The 22,145-nt window shown below is 44.0% G+C and overlaps 1 pseudogene across 1 annotated transcript in view; it reads right to left on the bottom strand.

Annotated features, from left to right (window-relative positions):
* LOC146009550 (uncharacterized) overlaps positions 1 to 22,145 on the bottom strand; it is a 94,370-nt pseudogene that overhangs the window by 54,765 nt on the left and 17,460 nt on the right. Inside the window, exon 7 of the transcript XR_014444685.1 lies at positions 13,967 to 14,900. The product of XR_014444685.1 is annotated as an uncharacterized LOC146009550 (transcript). The remainder of the gene's footprint in view (positions 1 to 13,966; positions 14,901 to 22,145) is intronic.

The raw sequence follows: 22,145 nt of genomic DNA, 5'->3' as shown, positions 1-22,145 counted from the left end.
AGAGAGAGTGTAGGACCCGCTGTGGCTGTCCTAACCGGCGGTCCCGGCTGTGGGCTCACGCCTTATCATCTCACCGTCTGGAACCCGTATTGTCCCTGGTACCCAGGCCAGGGCAACGTAACAAAGGCAGGCTGCGTCGTAACAATATTAGACTCGTGGGGCTTCCAGAAAGAGCAGAAGGGAGTGATGCAGTAAAATTTGTGGAGCGACTAATAAGTGACAATTACAACATGGCATCATTCTCTGGGCAACTTGCCAACGAAAGGGCGCATAGAGTACCAGCCAAGCCCCCTCAACCAGGAGCACCTCCACGCACCCTGATCTTAAAAATGCTTACCATCCAAGATAGGGACACAGTTTTACGTCTTGCACGTGCAAAAGGCCCGTTGGAGTATGAAGGGACTAAAATATCAGCATTCCCTGACTTTTCATTAGAGGTCCAAAAAAGCAGGACTAAGTTTGCAGATATAAAAAAGCGCTTGAGAGAACTTGACTTAAAATATTTTATGTTGTTTCCAGCAAAATTGAAGATCATAATGGAGGGGGAATCCCAAAGAAGCGGGAGAATGATTAGATAAAAGGGCCCCATCAACATGCCAGCTAGCTCCTTAATATAAGGAATCTTTTGATCTATAGGAGTTCATAAATGCCGGGGGGAGAGGGGGAGGAACTGCCTTATTATGTTACCGTGGCTTTGGGATTGTTAGCCTCTGAAACATTAGATTTTTTTTCTTTCTATTTTTTTCGGGGGGAGGTGAATATTAAGTATGCCAAGGGAGGGGTGGCATATAGGGAGGGGGTGGGGGGTAAATGTGGTGTTGTCTGTGTAATATTTTTGAAGAAGACAGGGGGGTGCCAGGATGTGATAAACAGCATGTGGGTTCCTGCAGGGATTAAAGGGGGAGCATGGTGTGCATTAGAAATATGTATTTAATAAACAAATGGTCCGTATGTTAACATGGAATACTAGAGGTATGAACGATAAAATAAAGTGCTCCTTGGGCGTCAGATTAGACAAAGCAGCGCGGATATAGCGTGTCTAACAGAAACTCACCTGATAGAGCCTGGGTGAGTCACGTATACCATGCTCCCTTTACATCCTCTGCACGGGGTATCTCAATTTCGATTAAAAAAACAGTAGCGTTTATATGCAATAGAGTCAAGGTTGGCCCAGGAGGTCGGTATATATTTTCTGGATTGTGTTATTAATACTAAACATATGCAATTGCTTGCAGTCTATATCCCACCCCCTTTTGCCTTCGATGTGTTGGTCAAAGCCGCTGATTTTGTGTCACTTTTGCCGGAGGTTCCAGCAGTATGTATAGGGGATTTTAATAATGTGCTAGACCCTAAATTAGATAGATGGAAGAGATCTCAGATGGGTAATAGTATCGATAGTAGTTCCAGAAACTTTGGAAACTTTATTAATGATCTGGGATGGGTGGACCCATGGAGAGCTAAAAATCCAGATTTGACACAATTCTTGTGTTCTTCTGCATCTTACATGGCTTTTTCCAGAATAGATATGGTTTGATCTCTAGAGAACTGATGCCATATGTGCTAGAAGTAGGATATAAAACTAGGGGCATTTCAGACCACTCCCCTCTGCAAATAGAGTTAGAAGATTTTACTGACAAAGGATCCTCTTTGGAAATTCAACGCTACATGGCTAACTGGAATTGAGGCCATGGGAGGGTTAATTGCACAATGGGGTGAGTTTTGGGACATAAATAAAGGTTAGGCATCAGATATGATAACACGGGATGCCTTTAAAGCATATTTAAGAGGTACCCTAAAGAAAAGAAAAGGAGAAATCAAAAGAGCAAGTAGATTGAAAATTATGGACCTTGAAAAATCATGCAATGAATGCGAAGTTAGATACCTGTCCGATGATACCCCCAGTTGCGTAACTATATCACTGCAGCCCCCGCTGTGCATGTGGGGGCGCCGGGGGGCTTCGGTGCAATAGTAATGCCCCCATCCCCCGCATCCCGGCTCCCCTCCTGGCTTCAATCAATTCTATGGAGACGGACCACGATAAAATGGCCGTCCGATAAAGCAGATAGTTCTCTGAAACTGTCTGCGGTATGGGGGCGGCCATTTTATCGTGGTCCGTCTGCATAGAATTAATTGAAGCCAGGAGGGGAGCCGGGACTCGCAGACAGGTAAGCCTGCGGTGATGGGGGAGGCACGGGCGTCCGGGGGAGGGAGGCGCCCCCCCATTAATGGCAGGGGGCTCCCCAAACCAAGCTACGCCACTGGATACCCCTGAAACAAAAACAGCTTGGGATTCTGCCAGAGAAAAGTGGCTTGATTATATAAAATCTGAAAATATAAAATGTATGAAATATAATTCACAGAGGCTATATGCTAATTATGATAAAGCAGGCAGCTATTTAGCATATGTGGCCCATGTAGATAACCACACAAACTCCATCCATAAGATCCTTGATAAGAATGGGGTAATGCAATATAAAACAGGAGATATAGGTGCAGTATTTAAAGATTTCTTTAATACACTGTATACATCAAACTCTTACTTTTAAGTAATATTAAGCTGCCAACCCTGCAGGAGGAGGATAGAGGTGACCTAGAAGCCCCCATAAAACTATAAGAGGTCCCCATTAAAGCACTGCCGGGGGGAGGGGGGGTAAGGCCCCGGGCCTAGACAGTATACCCTTTGATGTTTATAAAAAATGTGGCATTTTTTGCTCCCTTGTTGTTGCAGTTAAGTACAGGGGAATAGGACGGTAGTTCTCACGAGATTCCTCTTAATCAACAGCAGCCGGAGACTGTCAGCCCTATTCAGCGGCAGCCGCCGGAGTGTGGGACGGCTGCAGCAGGACAATTTGTAAGATTATTTTTTACATATGGCCCCCAAAGGATTTTTTCCCCATACAAACGGCCCTTGGCACAAAAAAAGGTTCCCCACCCCTGCATTAGGAGAATGTCTTTATTTATACAAGTCCTATTGATGAAAAAAATAGAAAGGATACCTTGTTTATACCTAAATAGGCTTCACAATATTGGGCAATTGCCTTAATGGAGTTTAACAAGGAAGATTTATTACCACATACAATTTATATAGTAATTGATACATTTGTGTCCAATCACACTGTACTGCTGGCAAGGTGCCCAGACAGTTATAAAGAGCAACAATTGTTTGATGGTGTGGGATTTGTTATATATTTTGAAAGAGCACTGATGACCTCTGCTGGTGGTTGTATGTAAGATGCTTAATACATTTTGGACCAGAGTCTCAATTTGTGTCAATCTATAGTGGTGCCTGTTGACACAGTGCCCAGACATTGTGTAGAACAACTGTGTGGTTATTGCACAGTGTCAGATTTTTTCTATATTATGTGTCCTTAAAGAACACTATTGACTCTGCTGGTATTTACCTTATATGACACTAGTGCACACTTATAGATGACCCCCAGTTATTAAATGTTTATCATTATCAATGCCTCTATCGTGGCCGGGTACTCGGCTGTCCTTCTAATATACACTTAATTGCGTCATGTGTATGGGACTGATAAAGTGGAGGCACTGTGAGAACAATGGTCCTACTATTTCTCAAACAATAAATATGACAATGACATTCCTCTAGCCTGCATTACAACTTCCTACTCCCTGCCTAACATGGGTTAGGACACGTGTTTCGCATGTTTAGCTTCCTCAAGCCAAACGATTGTATCCATGTTTAAACCTATATTCCTATGTCCAGCCAATTGCTGGATCGTTTCAGGTCATGTGGTCCTTTGTAGCCAATTGTATGGCTTATTGTCCGGCATCTTTTTTTTTTTTATCATTTTTATTAGATATTTTTAAAAAGAAAAGTAAGACATTACATACACAATTAACATCTAGTAATGTACAAACATTACCATCCACAAACATTACAACCAATACAGAATATCATATCATACACATTTCTGACGTCCTAGTTTTACCGCCCTTAAATGTGCCTTTTGTCCTCCTTCTTCCCTATCCTCTACTATCTTGTTACCTTTCTATACCATATCCAACCGTCCCATGTTACTGATAATTTTAATCTCAATTTTCCTACTTTTTGTATATATTTTTTAAGATATATTTATTCCTTAATATATCATTAATTTTTATTTGTAAATTTATTTATTTATTATTTTTATTTTATTTTTTTTGGCCCTAATTTACTCATTCCACCTCCATTTGTCCTCTGGATCCTCGATTTACCACTATTGCTGTTTTTTTTTTTTTATTAAATCTATTTTTAACATATGTGTCTTAAACTTATTTCAAATTTCTAGTGAATTTTTACATGTATTCCTTATACGTGATTATTTTGTTTATTTATTTGTTTATTTCCCCCCTTATTAATAATAACACTTATATTGACTATCACGTGTGTTCATTGGTGCTATTTCTATCAATCTATATCTACTTCCCACACACAAACCAGAGAACAGACTTAATTTCTAGTGAGCTTTTTACATGTGTTCCTTATACGTGATCATTTTATTTATTTATTTATTCCCCTTATCTAACTATTAACAATAACATTTATATTGACTATCGCATGTTATTCATTGGTGCTTTACTATCAATCTGTCTCCACTTCTTACACACATTCCGGAGGACAGACGTGTTAATGGCCCTTCTTCAGGATTATGTGCCCCATGATACCTTTTTCCCTCCCCCCTATACATACCCATTATGATACCAACCCCCCCAGACTTTATAAAATTTTGTTACTTTATTTCTTGACATGTGAATGTATTTCTCGTGCTCTATTGTGATATTTACTAATTCTACCCATTTACTGATGTCTGGGCCTTCCTTGGCCATCCAGGATCGCGCTATAATGACCTTCGCGATTGAACAGAGGTTTAGGGCATTTTGTCTAAGTTCTGGTGTGGTATTGTCATCAGGCCATATACCCAGGATACAGCTACTTGGCTGCACATGTTGATATGGGATTCCCAAATCCACAAGTATAACCCTGACTTTTTGCCAAAAGGCTTGCACCTTTTTGCACTGCCATAGCAAGTGATAAAAAGAGCATCCCAGTTCCCGGCACTTTGGACAACTGTCCACTTTGTTGCCTGAGAATATACTCAGCTTCACGGGGGTTATATAGGTCCTATGTAAAATGTTTATTTGAACCTGCTGGATTCTAAGGGAGTTAGTCGCCCCCCTTATTGATGCCATAGCAATCTTCCAGTCCTCGTCACTAAGTTCTGGAATATCTACCCTCCATTTAGTTCTTAATTCTGGGAGATCATTCTCTTGATTGATATTTAAGAGATATTTATACATTTTAGAGATTCTCTTCCCACCGCTGATCTTATTAATAAAACTTTTAACTGGTGTTTCAACAATAATTTGTGGGTTTTCAACCCCAATGTAATTGGAAAGGGCACTTCTTATTTGTAGGTATCTATAAAACATCGTTTTAGGTAACCCATATTCATCCTGAAGTTGCAAAAAAGGGTTTTAATACATTATTATTGTACATCTGTCCCACCGAGTGGATCCCATAATTATTCCAAATTCTATCCCCTTGTTCTATTTTCAATTTTTCCAGATGTTTGGAGGAAAACAGGTACATTTCTGGGTCCAGTCCTTTGTATTTCGTCAATCTACCCACTCGTTTCCAAACCTTAATTGCCTGAACCAGGATTGGCGGTGTTCCCCGACCACAGCCCGACGCCAATATTACTTGAAGCGGGGTGCACCCGGGGGCCACCGCTCCAACTAGTTCACCCAGGCCAGATGGCATTTCCCCCTCCCGAATCCAATTACTGATATGGGCTAGCTGGGAGGCCAGATAATAGAGCCTGAAACTTGGCATTGCCAATCCCCCCCTTTCTCGCTCTCTAATCAGGGTGTCATTTTTAATTCTTGGGCGTTTGTTTCTCCATATAAAAGGTGTAATTATGCTATTGATCTTTCTGAATGTATCTTCACCTATAAATATCGGGGATTGTTGGAAGGTATATAGAAACTTAGGTAGAATTACCATTTTTATAAGATTTATACGCCCCATCAAAGTTAATGGTAGTTTCATCCAACATTTACACTTAGTTTTAATTTCCTCCATTAGAGGTGTTACGTTATCTATGTAAAAGTTTTTAGAGTCCTTGGAAATAGTAATCCCTAGGTATTTAAATTTTTTTGACAATGAGAGAGGAGTGTTCACCCTAGGTTCACCCTGTCCTTCCCCTTCTACTATCAGTAAATGGGATTTATTCCAGTTAACTATGAGCCCAGAAAAAAGCCCAAATTCCCTAAGAAGGGCTATCACTTTAGGTAGATCCCTATGGTAATTAGAAATCCTGACCAACAGGTCATCTGCATATAAGGAGACAATGTTATAATTCTTTATCAAGTTCCTCCCGATCCCCAGTGATGCCCTAATCTTACATGCTATTGGCTCTATTGCCACTGCAAACAGCAGTGGTGACAAGGGGCATCCCTGACGTGTGCCTCTTGACAGGTGGAATGGCTCTGACACATAGCCATTTATAGCTACTCTAGCTGTCGGGTTTCTATATAGCAGAAAGATCCAACCAATATAGCGTGGTCCAAACCCAAAGGCATTTAATACTACCCGCAAGTATGGCCACTCGACCGAGTCAAACGCCTTATTGGCGTCGAACGAGGCCACCGCTGCTTCAGCCCCTGTATATTCTAAAGTCTGGAGATACGTGAATACCCGTCTAATGTTTTCCGATGTAGATTTCCCACTCATAAACCCTGTTTGATCTGGGTGCACAATATCCCTGACTACCTGATCAAGCCTGTTGGCCAACACTTTAGCAAAAATCTTAGCATCGGCTGTAATCAGGGATATTAGCCTATATGAGTCCACACTCAACAGGTCCTTTCCGCTCTTAGGAATAACTGTTACGACTGCCTCTGTCATTGAGTCTGCTATTCCCCCCTCTTCTTCCATTTCCTGAAACAGATGCAATAATCTAGGTATCAAGGTGGAACCAAATTTCTTGTACATCTCCCCCGGCAACCCATCAATACCTGGAGCTTTTCCGTTCGACAGTGCCGCTACTGCTGCCTCTATTTCTTCTATCGAAAAAGGGCTTTCCAATATATTAACTGCTTCGGGGGTCAACTTTGGTATCCCAATCCTACCCACATAACTTTGTATATCTCCCTCCCCACAGTCTTCTAATCTGGATTGATATACCTCCTTGAAATGTTTTACAAAGACTTCAGTGATTTTTACAGTATTGGAATATGTTTCTCCGGTGTCTGAGGTTATCTTACTCACTATATTGGTGGGTCTGTCTACTTTAGACAATAAAGCCATGTATTTCCCTGCTTTATTCATATTAACATACATTTGGTGTGAATTTTTAAGTAGTCTATATTTAGCCATATTTTGCAGGTGCTCCACCCATTTTTCCTGTACACTCAGCCAGACCAGTCTATCATTTTCCGTTTTACTTATAATATATCGTTGTTCATGTTCTTTCATTTTGGCCTCCAGTTCTAGGGCTTTTTCCTGTGTTACTCTTTTAATCAAGCTTACTTTTTTGATCATACAGCCTCTAAAAAAAGCTTTGAATGAATCCCATACATTAGTGAATTTGGTTGATCCTATGTTGGTTTCAAAAAAACTCTCAATTTCTTCCCTCACCTCCTCCGGTTTATCCAACTGTTCCAACCATACTGATTGTAGTCTCCAGTACCTATATCCCACTTCCTTTTCTAGTTCTATTTGCATAACAACTGGGGAGTGATCAGATATTCCACGAGCTTTATACTCTATTGAAGAGATGCTGTTCACCATGTTGTCCGATGTGAGTATCAAATCTATCCTGGAAAAGGATTTTTTTGCTGGGGAATAGCAAGAGTACTGTCGTGCTATAGGATATCTGTCTCTCCAAACATCGGAGCAACCTACTTCCCTAATAAAATCCGCTATACCTCTCCTTATATTAACCATCGCCCCTGAATTACTCCATCTATCCAGTGCGGGGTTCATGACTGCGTTGAAGTCCCCCAGACAGATTATATTGCTTTCGGGAAACGACGCAGAAAAATCCACCGCCAACTTCAGTATCTCATACGTAAAGGGGGAGGTACATATACTGACATAATACAGAACCTAATGGCATTAATATAACAATCCAAAAATATAAATCTACCCCCCTGATCGATTTTAGAGGCAATGCATTCAAATGATATACTTTTTTTAACAAGGATTGATACCCCCCGTGAGGAGGATGTGAACGGGCATGAAAGGATGACCCAATCCAGGGGCGCCTTAATGATGACAATTTATCCCCATACAGATGGGTCTCCTGGAGACATATAACATCCGCATTTAGCGATTTACATTGCTTAAGTACCAGTGCACGTTTAACTTTTTCGTTTAGACCTCTCACGTTCCAAGTTAACAACCTAACCATTGCTGTTTACTTTTGCTAACTGTAAGCTGCAGGTAACACCATATTCAAGGTTTTTTTTTTTCTCCCCCCGACCTCAATGAGGACTAATTTCTTTTTTCTTAGGATCGTTAGATTTTTTTTTGGTTGCATGTTACATAAATACATCACACTGACATACATTACATTTAACACATACCCCCCCTCCTCCCCCCACCCTGTATCACCTAACCCATTAGGCATACCTGCTCCCAACTTTACCCCTACACTAAAGACTAACCAACTCTCCCTTCTTACCAAGGGGTTAATTAAGTATAGCCACCAAACGCCCGGCCGGCTCTCCAGCTCTTTTTTCACAAATATGTACATTCAGTATATTCCAGCGCCCCCCCTCCCCCGTCCCCCAGAGTCGACATAGGTTAAACACCCCTTTATCTTTTTTCAATAAATGTCGACATTAAGCCGACATTTCTTCAGTCTGCTCCAAGTTGCTTCCTGCCCGGATAGTAATTATCTAGCCACTTGGCTGCTTCACCCGGGTTTAAGAAGAATTTTGTTTCTCCCTCTGAGATCACTCGCAGTTTTGAGGGATACATCATAGAATATTTTACATCGAGTTCCCTCAATCTGCTTTTAATGTCTCGGAACTTGGCTCTCTCTCGTTGAACATCCAAAGGGAGGTCGGGAAAGACAGAAACCTTTGAGCCCTTGTATCCAAAGTCCCCTTTATTACGGGCCAGCCTTAATATTGTGTCTCGGTCTTTAAAGTGAAGAATTTTAGCAATAAAGGTCCGAGGCGGGCCTCCTGGAGGTGGTGGGCGGCCTGGCACTCTATGTGCCCTTTCCACAGCAAATTGGGCCGTAAATTCCTCCCCTCCAAACTCCTCTTTCAGCCACTGTTCCAGAAATTTTTCAGGGGTTCTTCCTTCCACCCGCTCCTCCAGACCCACAAACCGAACATTGTTACGCCTCATCCTTCCTTCAATGTCCGATATTTTAGAGCGCATCTCACTTAGCTGCCCTGTTAACATGTTGACTTGCTTTTGCAATGGCCCAGAGGCATCCTCCATTAAGGACATGTGGCTTTCTAGTTCAGTCACTCGCTCTCTAGTTTTTTGAGCGTCACTCCTTATCAGCATAATGTCCGACTGGACCTGATTTATTTGCTCAGAGAGGCGAACCTCACACTTATTTACCGCGTCAAGGACCTGCTGTAAAGTCACTTCTGGAGTTTGGGGTGTACTAGTTGTTTTAGTAGGGGTTGACTGGGGGGTAGCAACCTGTGAACTATTAGCTGCATTTGTTTGCAGGCGCGCATATTTCTCTAGCCGTGCTGTGGCTGTATTTTGGCCTGTTTTACCCATTTTGAAGCACGTGGGCAGTGAAAAAAAAATAAAAAGGGAGACAATTTTTCTCAATGGAGGCCAGATAACTCCTGCTGCTCCAATATAGATGTTAAGCCACAGTCTTTGTCCTTTAATATTTAAACTCCTTTATTTAATTTTGGTTTTTGCCCCTCAGCTGTTAGCTTGCTGCTGCAGAATGTTGTTGGATTACCAGGTTATACTCTGGCCTGCCTGTTTCACCATATATATTCCTGCAGCTGCAATGTACCAGGAGTTCCTTTTTATAATACCCCAGAGGCACAGTCTCACAATACCAGGAATAGAATATTTATATGGCTTACCAGCCTGCTAGATTTTCCGATCAGGACCAGATTCCACTCTTGAGCCTTCAATAAACAGCAGTCCTATTGCAGCCAGAATCCCCTACTCCTTCCCGATAAAGCTGGGCTGCTGGGCAAGGGTCCTCTGCCTCCTTCCCGTCCGTTCCCCTTGATGCCGGGACAGCCCACCCTCAGACAGGAAAGTCTCTGGCTATCACTGGCAGTGGCTCTGCCTCGGGTACTTCTCTGGTGGCAGGGCCCGATGCGGCGAGAGGCTCCGGCGTCCCTTTCTCCCCCGTGCACCTGCGCCTCCTCGCCCGCTCACGTGACCCTCCTCCGTCACCTCCTGACACTGGACTGTCAGCGTGTCTCCGCTCTGTAGCAGCCGGGAGAGTTTCCGATGGAGCCTCTCTACACAGGTCCCACTGTGCTGCACCAGAAGGATTCAAGGCTGGGGCTCACTTCTCACAAGCTCCCCAGGTATATGCTCCGGGTGGCGGGGAAGGGAGGGCAGCGTGAACCGCTGGAATGTCTGGAGAGCCGGACCTCACTCCCTACACCTCACTCACAGGCTGCCGTGGCCACACCCCTCCGGCATCTTATTGAGGGAACTTCCGCCCTTCCCCAGGAGGGCGTATACTGCTACTCCTTGTGACGTCAAGCCGCTGGTCACGTGACCGCAGCGTCAGGTCACGTGATTGGTCACATGCACGGCTTACACCAATCCCCAAGCGGCAGGACTTCGGCCCAGGTGACTATGTATTTGATATTATACCACAGAACCTGTATGTCTTATAAGTTAGTGTTTTTACACATTAAATTTGTACATTTGCCTGTATTTAACGTACTTGGAATTAATAGTATACAGCGTGTGGCCCAGTCTCTTCCTGCAGTTCTGTGGTTAGAAGGTAGAACCTGTTGCTTACACTTAGTTGTAGTTTTCAGTTATATTCCAAGCAGAATTTGTGATGTGCCCTGTATCATGTATATTTTATGCTGGATATGATCTCTGTTCTAGGATGAGGAGTATATGATAATCCATATATACATAATGTAATGTACCAGTAGGGTATCCTTTAATATTGGATCCCTATTGGTAAGTGATTAGTGCTCTTGTGAACATGCTCAAACTTGGTGAAATGTAATACAAAAATGTGTGAAAAATAATCAAATAAACGTGAGAGGATATAATAAATTAAATTAGTGTGTCCCTACAATATAGGGTTATGAAATTGTGGTGAGTATACTAGGAGTAACTGGTGACAGGGGGTGTGAATTGCTTAATATGTGCCCTTGTGATGATAGTGATCCTAAATAAAAGAAAAATTGTTGCAAAAAATGTGTGTCTGATTATTGGGTGAAATTAAGTAATAATTGTGCAATATTAGACAGAATTTTATTCTTTGGTGGAAGATATGTTTGCAGTACAGGTTGAGTATCCCGTATCCAAAATGCTCGGGACCAGGAGAATTTTGGATAACGGATTATTCCGTATTTCGGAATATTTTAATATTTCAATTATGTATTTTGAAGTATCTTGCATGTATGCTGTATAAACACATAAAATACACACAAATATATTTTATTACCACATAAAATACACACAAATATATTTTATTTGTTCAAAAAACAAGGTTTCAAAACATGAAACAAAATTTGTGTACTATCTCAGATATTGAATTTGAATGCCAAGCAATCATTGTCTTGCACATATATAGTGCCAGTTACATATCATGTCCTCAGTAGGGCTGTTACAAATGTCCCCAGTGAGTTTTTAGCAAAAAAAATATATTTTTTCACTTTCTGGAATGTATGGTTTTCGGAATAATTCGGATAACGGATACTCGGATACGGGATACTCAACCTGTACCAATTACTGTGGGTGTGTGTGTGCTTTTGTGATGAGATATTGTGTTATTAAATATCCTCTGTGGATGTATTATTTTAGCCCATCTCAAGGTATAGTGATGATTTTAGGGGGTCGTATCCCCTGCTGGATTCTACTGCGCTGCTGATTTGGTCTGGTAAGTAAATTGGTAAAAGGGGGTTTCTGGTAAGTATGTTACACTTAATTAAGTAGTTATTGTATTCATCGGTGAAATACATTTCCTATGATGAATTTATTCCTTGGTAACTGAACTGTACATGTTGGGGGTTCTTGACGCAAAATGGTTGAATGTAGTGATTCTTTTATGAACATCATAAGAAAGGTAAATAACTGTTGTATTCATTTAAGCCTTGGGGTTGTAGGCAATCCATCAGGAGGATCATCTTGGTTTCATTTTTTAGGAGATCGGCATCCAAGTCTCCTCTGATTCCAAGTTGGATGTGCCTCACGCCAAACACTTTTAAGCCCCTTGGATCGTTGAGATTTCTTTAAGTGCTCTTTTTTCTCCATCATTGATGTTACTTGATTTCCGTTGTTGTTTGGCTAAAAATTTGTCTAGATCTTGTGAGACCAGAGTGTGATAGACCTGGTTCTGTGGACAGATTTTTGCGTCTGGTAGAAATACTGACTTTTTCTTTATTTTTGATCTGTCAAATGGTTCCGGTGTTGGGAGACATGTGCCATGTTCTATTGATGACGGAGGATAGGTCTCATTTCCGGATGCTAGATCCTGTAGTATTTCTAGTATTGGCTGGTCATCCTCTTCTAACACCTCCTGATTATAGGAGTCGGGAGGGTTGTTCATATGACTCGAAATACCAGATGATCTAGTGGTGTCATCTCTATTTTGTGTTTTTTGAGGAGAGAATTTTTTTAGGAGGATTTTCCTTGTGAAAAGATTGAGGCCTTTTTCTATGTCAAATCTGTCTACTTGTGAGGATGGCGAGAAGGATAAACCTCGTTTTATGATGGATTCTTGGTTTGTGGGGAGTTCTCTACTGATTAAATTGATAATCTTCAAGAGGGTGGAGATTGCGGTTGTTTTTGGGGAGTTTGGATGTATCATTCCTTGAAACGTCTCCTCTCTCTGGGTTCCTCTCTCCAATCCAGTTATTCCCGTTTTCTTCTTCTTCCCCCCCTGATCTTTCTCCAGGTTCTCTGCCTGGTTTGCGGCCTGTCTCTAAAAATATTTAACCGGGAGAATCTGTTATCAATTGTTCCATTGTCTGAAGAATCAGGTTCTGAGGTTGTATAATTAGAGGTGTTTCCACTTCTGTTTGTGTTTTGTTGGGATCTTCCTGCTCTGATGTTCCATTTAAAGATTTTGTTATTCTGGAAGTCCATTTTATCTCGTTGGAATTTCCTCTTTTTACGTTCGATCATTTCTGTCTCGTAGGTTTCAATCTCGTTCTTGTATTTGTCATATTAGTTTTGAAAATTGATCTAGTGTTTCATAGTTTGAGTTTTTCCCCCAGAACAATAATTTCTTGTGAAAGTTGATTTAGAATGATTTCGTCATGTTTTACCAGAATTTTTATTAAATCTTGTGAACATTGTAGTAATGTTTTCTCCCATTCTACCTTCAGATCGTGTGAAAACAGAATGGTGTACCAGTGCAGGCTTGAGAAAAAATGAATACTACTAGAACAGTATCTTTTACAATTTAAATTTTAATTCATTAGCTGTAGTTTAAATTATTTAATTCCATATATAAAAAGTTTAAGAAATTTATGGACATACAATAATCAAATCAATAATCATCACTGTATAATTCATCAGTTGTATGGGGCATATTACCAAGCTGACATCAAAAGGTCAATGGTTTCAAGTTTACTCTCAGATGATCCCTGTGCAGGCAACAGGGGTATCCTCATATCAATGCTCACGTTTAATGTAGATCTGCTCATCAAAATGTTATTTTTCTGGTATTTACAAAGTATAAATTTATTTATAAAACATTTCCCACACTGTAAGCATGGAAAAGGTTTCTCTGATGTCTAACAAGATGGCATTTATTGCTAAAACGATTTCCCACATTCAGAGCATGAAAATGGTTTCTCACCTGTATGTACCCTCTCATGTGTAACAAGATGTGATTTATGATAAAACGATTTCCCACATTCAGAGCATGAAAATGGTTTCTCACCTGTATGTACCCTCTCATGTGTAACAAGATTGGATTTATCGCTATAACATTTCCCACATTCAGAGCATGAAAATGGTTTCTCACCTGTATGTACCCTCTCATGTCTAACAAGATTAGATTTTGTTGTAAAACATTTCCCACACTCAAAACATGAAAATGGTTTCTCACCTGTATGTACCCTCTCATGTGCAACAAGATGTGATTTATCCCTATAACATTTCCCACATTCAGAGCATGAAAATGGTTTCTCACCTGTATGTACCCTCTCATGTTTAACAAGAATAGATTTCTTTGTAAAACATTTCCCACACTCAGAGCATGAAAATGGTTTCTCACCTGTATGTACCCTCTCATGTGTAACAAGACTGTATTTATCCCTATAACATTTCCCACATTCAGAACATGAAAATGGTTTCTCACCTGTATGTTCCCTCTCATGTATAACAAGATTGAATTTATTTCTATAACATTTCCCACACTCAGAACATGAAAATGTTTTCTCCCCTGTGTGAGGTCTCTGATGTAAAACGAAATCTGACTGACTTTTAAAACTCTTACCAAACTCAGAACTGGATGATATTGTATCTATATGACCTGTACTGTGTGTAGTAAGGTCTGAATGATCAGGAGAAGGTTCCTCATGACTAGAGGGACCAGATGAAATATCTGCACTGGGAAATGTTGGGTGTGTATTGGGGATAATGGGGATATCTTCTGGAGAATCTTGTCTGATGTTCTTATCTTCTATTATATAATCTGGAGACACAATGAGATCTCCCTCCGAGGTATTCCTGCTTGTGCGCCCATCTACAGGAAACAGATGAATGACGACAGACAGAATTGGTTACATTGAGAAGGAAATGTTCGGTTTAAGTGATAAAACTTCCATGAACATGTCTAATGCTGCGCACACACTGGCCCAGAGTGCCCGCCCTGACGAATAGTCCCCCACCCCCGATCCCCTCGCATGTGCCTGATGCTGGAGAGATCATTGAAAAGATATCTCCAGGGCTCAGGGTGGCTGATCTCATATGACATCAGCCACCCGCCCCCAGCACTGAGCGTCACGCTGGAATTTACATGGGAATGCCCATAAAATGCTGGGCGTTCCCATGGCCCATCACCGCCAATGCCCCCAACCGAATGGAGTACAAATTGGGCCCTATGTGTACAGGCGATCTGTCAATCTGCTATCCGCCCTTATAACCCACTGCAGGAACCGGCGGTGATTGGCAGCTGAAATGGGCGGGAGTATGTAAGCGTGCCCACCCAGTTGTGACGTCGATCACAAGGGATCAGGCAGGGGGAGCCTGGCACCTCACAGGATCAGCACTACTGATGGTGGTACGGGTCAGTTCTGTCAGCATACACACAGTGGGATATGTCTCAAAGCCGTATTTAAGGGAGAGAATTTGCCTGAGGTGTCAGAAGAACCCGACGACCAAAGGAAGCATCCTGGGAGGTGAACGTGTCCAATGCAAAGAACTTAACAAGCGTATGGACAGACGACCACGTTGCAGCCTTGCATAGTTGTTCGGCAGATGCTCCGCGGCGTGCTGCCCATGATGGACCTACCGCCCTGGTGGAATGAGCTTTGATTGACAAAGGTATGGGAAGATTAGCCAGTTGGTAGGCCTGTTGAATTGCCATTCGAATCCAGCGGGCAAGTGTTTGTTTGTGCGCGGGCCAGCCCTTCTTGTGGAATCCATACAGCACAAAGAGAGAGAATCTGATTTTCTGGTGGCCGCGGTACGGTCCCGATAAATGGTCAGAGCCCTGACCACATCTAACAGACGTTCATCTTAGGAAAGATCCTCAGAATTGAACGCTGGAACTACTATTTCCTGATTGATGTGGAATTTGGAGATTACTTTAGGGAGGTGAGAAGGTCTGGTCTGTAACACCGCCCTATCCCAATGGTAAATGAGAAACAGGGGTTTGCAGGAGAGGACTCACAAATCCGACACCCGTCTGGCTGATGCCATAGCCAATAGAAATACTGTTTTAGCTGTGAGCCATTTATATTCCACCGATTGCATTGGTTCAAAAGGATAATTAGCCAGAGCCTGCAACACCAGAGACAGGTTCCATGGTGTTGTAGGAGGAACGTGGTTGGATACGTAGAACTCCTTGAATGAATGTACGTATATCTGGAAGAGATGCTATTCTTCTCTGGAACCAAAATGACAATGCCGAGATATGGACATTAAGAGAGGCTAGCCGTAAACCGATATCTAGTCCCCTTTGAAGAAAGGATAGAATTCTGGCATTCTTAAAAACTTTAGGGTCATACTTGCGGGATACACACCAGGAAAAATAAGTGTGCCAGACCCGGTAATAAATCCTAGCTGATGCTGGTTTACGCGCCTGAATCACAGTCTCAATAACCTTGGCAGAAAAACCTTTGTGTTTTAGTAAGGCAGCCTCAAGCGCCATGCCGATATAGACAGGCGCCGGAGATCTGGGTGCAGACAAGGCCCCTGCCTAAGCAAATCCGGTTGTAGTGGCAATTGGAATGGTAGTTGAAACGACATCTGATAAAGGTCCACATACCACATATCGGTAGTGAGAAGAGACCATTTTGTGAACCAAAATGGAGGACCCTGGGTTAGGTGAGTGGTTTGGAGCCACCACTGAAGATACATCCGAACCTCCTGAGTCAATGAGAGGAAGGTGGTTCTGATGTGATGATGATGTCCATCCCATCTCTGACAACTCGACCATGTCGAAAGTGGATACCATGAGACCCAAAATTCTCATTGCTAAGTGAATTGAGACTTTGAAAAAAGTCGAATCCAGTGTTGTAACGAGTGACACTTGTCCATTGGCAGTGACAGTGTTAAGGCCTGCGTGTCCAGAAGGGCTCCCAGTTGTAGCATCTGTGAAGTGAAGAATCCTGCCTCCCAGCTGTGGATCTCCCTGCGGGAGGCCCCTCCCATCATGCAGCAGGCTTATCTGCTTTGTCCGGGGGCTGTCTAGTGGCCCAGGCCTGTTTAGGCTTAGGCTTGGTTGCCTTGCCAGTGGGGGTATCCCTGGGATAGGATTGACCTCTGGCTTTACCTTGGGGACGAAAGGACCGAAAGGCAGTGTGTTTAGGTCTCTGCGGCAGAGCTGTAGGGAGGCAAGCAGTCTTAGCCGCTGCTAGGGAAGCCACAATCTTATCAAGTTCTTCTCCAAATACATTTTCTCCTTTAAACGGCGATAACTCTAGCGTTTTCTTGGGTCGGCTTTCCAGGGCCTTAGCCAAATGATACGACGTGCCTGTACAGAGCTAGCATACGCCTCAGCAGCTAAGATTCCTGCATCTGACATGGCTTCCATAATATATGTGGCAGCCTGTCTAATGTGGGAAATACATAACCTGGCACCTTCGGATGCATCAGGGGGAAGTTCTTCCTCCAGTACCTGTACCCATGGTAGAATAGCCTTTGCAGCCTAGGTCACTGCATTAGTGGGCCTTGAGAGAATGCTCCAAGCGCATATCGGTGGGATCCTTCAGGGAAGATCCTGTGGTAACAGGGAGTACCGATGGCTTAACTAGCCTGGTAACATGTGAATCCACCTGGTGGGGAGTTACCCATTACCTACACTGGTGGTGTAAATATGGGAGGAGGACGGCGATCCACTAGGGTGCCCAACAATTGTTGAACTGCCCAGGGAGGCTCCTGAGTAGCCACCATGACAGAAGACTGGCCAGGGGGGATATAGCAATTGACACCCAGCCCCTCCTGAATGACGTCCTGCTCAGACAGGCCTGCAGAACAAGCCCTGCATGACAGGAGCTTGGGAGTCTGTCTGAGTGCGCCCCCGTTTGGACATAGTGAGATAACACAAATAGTGGGGGGAGTATACAATAGGTATAGCCCTGAGGGGGAACCTAGAGTGATACACAAACGTATGTGACCAGAGAGGATAAAACCTCTGAATCTTCCTCAGAAGATATAAGAGAACACAGGGACAGCAACAAGTTACTGACAGATAGGAAAGAATAGACTGGCACTAAGTCACAGACACAATCACTACCAAAGTAGCTGGCTAAAGCAAAGTTCTGCTGCTGCACCCCAATCATCCACTGTACCCTATGGAGTAAGTGGGATGTAGGAGTCTGTGAAAGCGCTACAGTGTGTGGACGGTTTCACAGGGGAGGCTGTACCCGCGCTCTAGGAGGCTCTGGCCGCAATGCTGAAGATGGCTGCCAGACTCTTGAGAGAGCAGGAAGAGAGAAAGCAGAATCCTGGGCGGCAGATCAGCGGGAGATTGGCGCCCAAAGCTGGGGGAGGTGCTGCAGGCTAGGCTTCCCCCACCAGCGGATAGTAAACCCTGTAATAGATAAAACTATCCAGACTGCACCCTGTCCCGTTGGTCTAGTGGAGTCCCTGCCGCAAGCAGCAGTGTCCGCCCCAGCTGCTGCGGCCTGTCTCTCCCAGCACGCAGCGTGACAGCGGTATGCACTCTCAGAGAGAGCCTTACCTGCTCCTGCGCTCTGGCCACACTGTCTAGGAGAGAAGTGTCCGGCGGTGCTAAGTGCTGGATCTCTCCCCCGCCGAGTACCCCTATTGACCGTGGTCGTGGGGCAGTTCAGGCGCCGACAGGAGTGTGGGACTGACATACAGGAGTATGACTGATGGTGGAGGTAGCCCAGCCGCATCAATGTGGCTCAGTGTGAAAAAGGGATTTTTGTAAGAACTTACCGTTCGAATCCCTTTCTCTGATATGGTCCTGGTGACACAGCTCAACATTGGGATGTAGGAGGGTCCGTAGGAGCCAGGCAACTATCCTAAAGCTTTTGGAGGGTAGACTCCTCCCTTCTGCATCCCAGACTCCTCAGTTCAATCTTTCAAAGCCACTGGAATACATCAACTCAGTACAAACGCCTGCACATATTATATGCACAATTTCAAAATTAACTTTTCAACCATATATAACATGAAACATCATGAACCTGGCATACTTACTGAGCGTAAGGGAGGGATCGCTGTGTCACCAGGACCATATCAGAGAAAGGGATTCGAACGGTAAGTTCTTACAAAAATCCCTTTTTCTCTTTCAATGGTCCTGGTGACACAGCTCAACATTGGGATTTTCCAGAGCCGGTCCTTTGGGTGGGTACGCTCAGGTGCATGATGCACGAATGATGCATCCTCCGACGCGAACTCATGGAACCTATAGAATTTGGCAAACGTGTGAACAGATGACCAAGTGGCAGCCCTGCAAACCTGCTCAGCTGTTGCCCCATGTCGAACCGCCCAAGAGGTGGCGACCTACCTGGTGGTATGCGCATTAATCCTGGCCGGCACAGGCCTACCAACCTTAGTATATGTAAAGGCAATGACAGAACGCAACCACTTAGCAATGGTCTGCTTAGAGGCAGGCCAACCAATCTTGTGCACATCATACAAGACTAGCAAAGTGTCAGTCTTCCTGACACCCTTCAACCTGCCCACATAAATGCGCAAGGCGCGCACAACATCCAAATTCCTCAATTTGTCCCTTTTTTTTTTGGCAAAAATTGGGGTACTGTTCGAAGAACAGCTCTGTCATCATGAAAAATAAGAAAAGGAGACTTGCATGACAACGCTCCCAACTCTGATACTCTCTTTGCTGACGCAACAGCGAACAAAAATACCAGCTTCCATGTAAGAAACTTAAGGTGCCTTTTGAAGACACTCCAGTACCAGTGACAAATCCCATGGAGCCACTGGTTGCTTGTAGGGGGGTTTCAATCGTGAAACCCCTTGCAGGAAAGTCTGCATCTCCGGTAGCAAGGCTATCCTTTTCTGGAAGTAAATCGACAAGGCCGATATCTGTACCTTGAGTGACTGAAGGCTTAACCCCGACGAGAAGCCATCCTGCAAAAACGCCAGCAATTTAGAAAGTCGAAATCGCGATGTATGCGACTTCTGCCTTTCACACCACCTAATATAGGTCTTCCAGACCCTATAATAGTTAGCCGAAGACACTGACTTCCTAGCTTTCACCATGGTGTTAATCACAGCCTCCGAGAACCCCTTATTCTTCAAGATGGTGGTCTCAATAGCCAAGCCGTCAAATTTAGCCAAACTGAATCCAGGTGTAAGAACAGCCCTTGGCTTAACAGGTCTGACCTCAGAGGTAGACGCCACGAGTCCACACACAATCTCTGAAGCCTCGAGTACCAGGACCTCCTTGGCCAATCTGGGGCCACTAGAATCACCGGAATTCCTTGGGACTGGACTCTTTTCAATACCCTCGCCAGCATTGGAAACGGCGGGAAGACATAAAGCAGATTCCCCTCCCAGGGGATAGTCATTGCATCCACTGCTTCTGCTTGTGGATCTCTCATCCTGGCATAGAACCTGGGCACCTGATGGTTGAACCTTGATGCCATCAGGTCCACATCCGGAGTTCCCCACTTCAGTGTAATCTGAAGAAATACCTGTGGGATCAGGCTCCATTCCCCTTCCAGCAGCTCCTCCCTGCTCAGGAAATTGGCCTCAATATTCTCCACCCCTGGGATGAATATCGCTGACAACGCTGGAACATTCAGCTCCGCCCACAAGAAAATCCGGGAAACCTCCCACATGGCCAGCTTGCAGCGTGTGCCTCCCTGGTGATTAAGGTATGCCACAGCCGTGGCGTTGTCGGTCTGAATCCTCAAAGGAAGGCCCTGTAATCTTTCTCCTGCCAGAGATATCACTTTCCACACAGCCCGCAGTTCCAGGATGTTGATCGGCAAGGCAGACTCCTCCGAGGTCCATAAGCCCTGAAGGCGTAGGTCCAAAACCACTGCCCCCCAGCCCCTGAGACTGGCGTCGGTAGTCACTACCAGCCAGTCCCAGGACTGCAGAGATCGACCCCACTGAAGGGAATCCACCTGCATCACCCATTGCAGAGAAGACCGTGTCTCTGGAGACAACACTATGTGCTCTGACTTCATGGTGTGAGTATTTCCTGACCAAGACGTCAAAATGTCCCACTAAAACACTCGAGAGTGGAACCTGGCAAACTGTAGCGTCTCGAAAGTCGCCACCATTTCCCCCAACAGTTTGAGACACCTCCAAACCGATGGACTCCGAGGCCCCAGGATCTCCCGCACCAAGGTGGCTATGTCCCTGGCCTTTGTTTCTGGCAGAAATACCCGATTATTATTATTATAATTTTATTTATAAGGCGCCACAAGTGTTTCGCAGCGCCGTACAAAGGAACAATACAGGGAGACAAAACTTGGCATAACATTGAATAAATAACAAAATTACAGTACAAATAAAGAGCACCACAGTTCAATACACATTACAGCTTAAATGTAAGTAGTGAGGACCCAATCAACATACAACTAGAGGCTTGAGGCCAATGATGGAGATGAGTATGCAGACGAAGATGGTCACTGAGTGTTGGAGTAAAGGAGAGCTGTGAGTGAAATGTGAAGAGAAGTGGGCTTTGACAACAGGAGGGAAGAGGGCCCTACTCAGAGGAGCTTACAATCTAGTAGGAAGGGGAGACAGACAGATTACAAGAGGTGCAAGCGAGGGGGTGGTGGTTAGATAGCAGGATGTAAACAGGCAAGGGGTCGGAGAACCAGCTGGTTTATGCAGTGGAAGATGGGTATCCAGGACAACCCCCAGGAACTGGATTCTCTGTGACGGCACAAGCTGAGACTTTTGTAAGTTTAAAAGCCATCCGTGAGTCTGCAAAAAACTGATGGCCTCTGCCAAGTGACTCTGCAACTTCTCCGCCGACTCTGCTTTGAACAGCAGGTCATCTAAATACGGAATCACCGTGATCACTTTCAGGCGGAGAGCAGCCACCATTACAGACATAAGTTTGGTGAATACCCTTTGCGCTGTGGCCAGACCGAAGGGCAACGCCTGAAATTGCAAATGCAGGTCTCCTATCGCAAACCTCAAGAGAGCCTGATGCTCCGGATGGATAGGGACGTAGAGATATGCGTCCTGAACATCCATGGACGCCAAAAATTCTCCCTGGTCCAAGCTTAGCAGCACAGACCGTAGAGATTCCATCTTGAAATGGTCTACCCATAGATTCAAAGACTTTAGATTGAAGATTGGTCTGAAA

The sequence above is a fragment of the Crinia signifera genome, chromosome 6 (assembly GCF_055691185.1).
Source record: "Crinia signifera chromosome 6, ASM5569118v1, whole genome shotgun sequence".
Lineage (NCBI taxonomy): Eukaryota > Metazoa > Chordata > Amphibia > Anura > Myobatrachidae > Crinia > Crinia signifera.
This window is presented reverse-complemented; position numbering and strand designations above follow the sequence as displayed.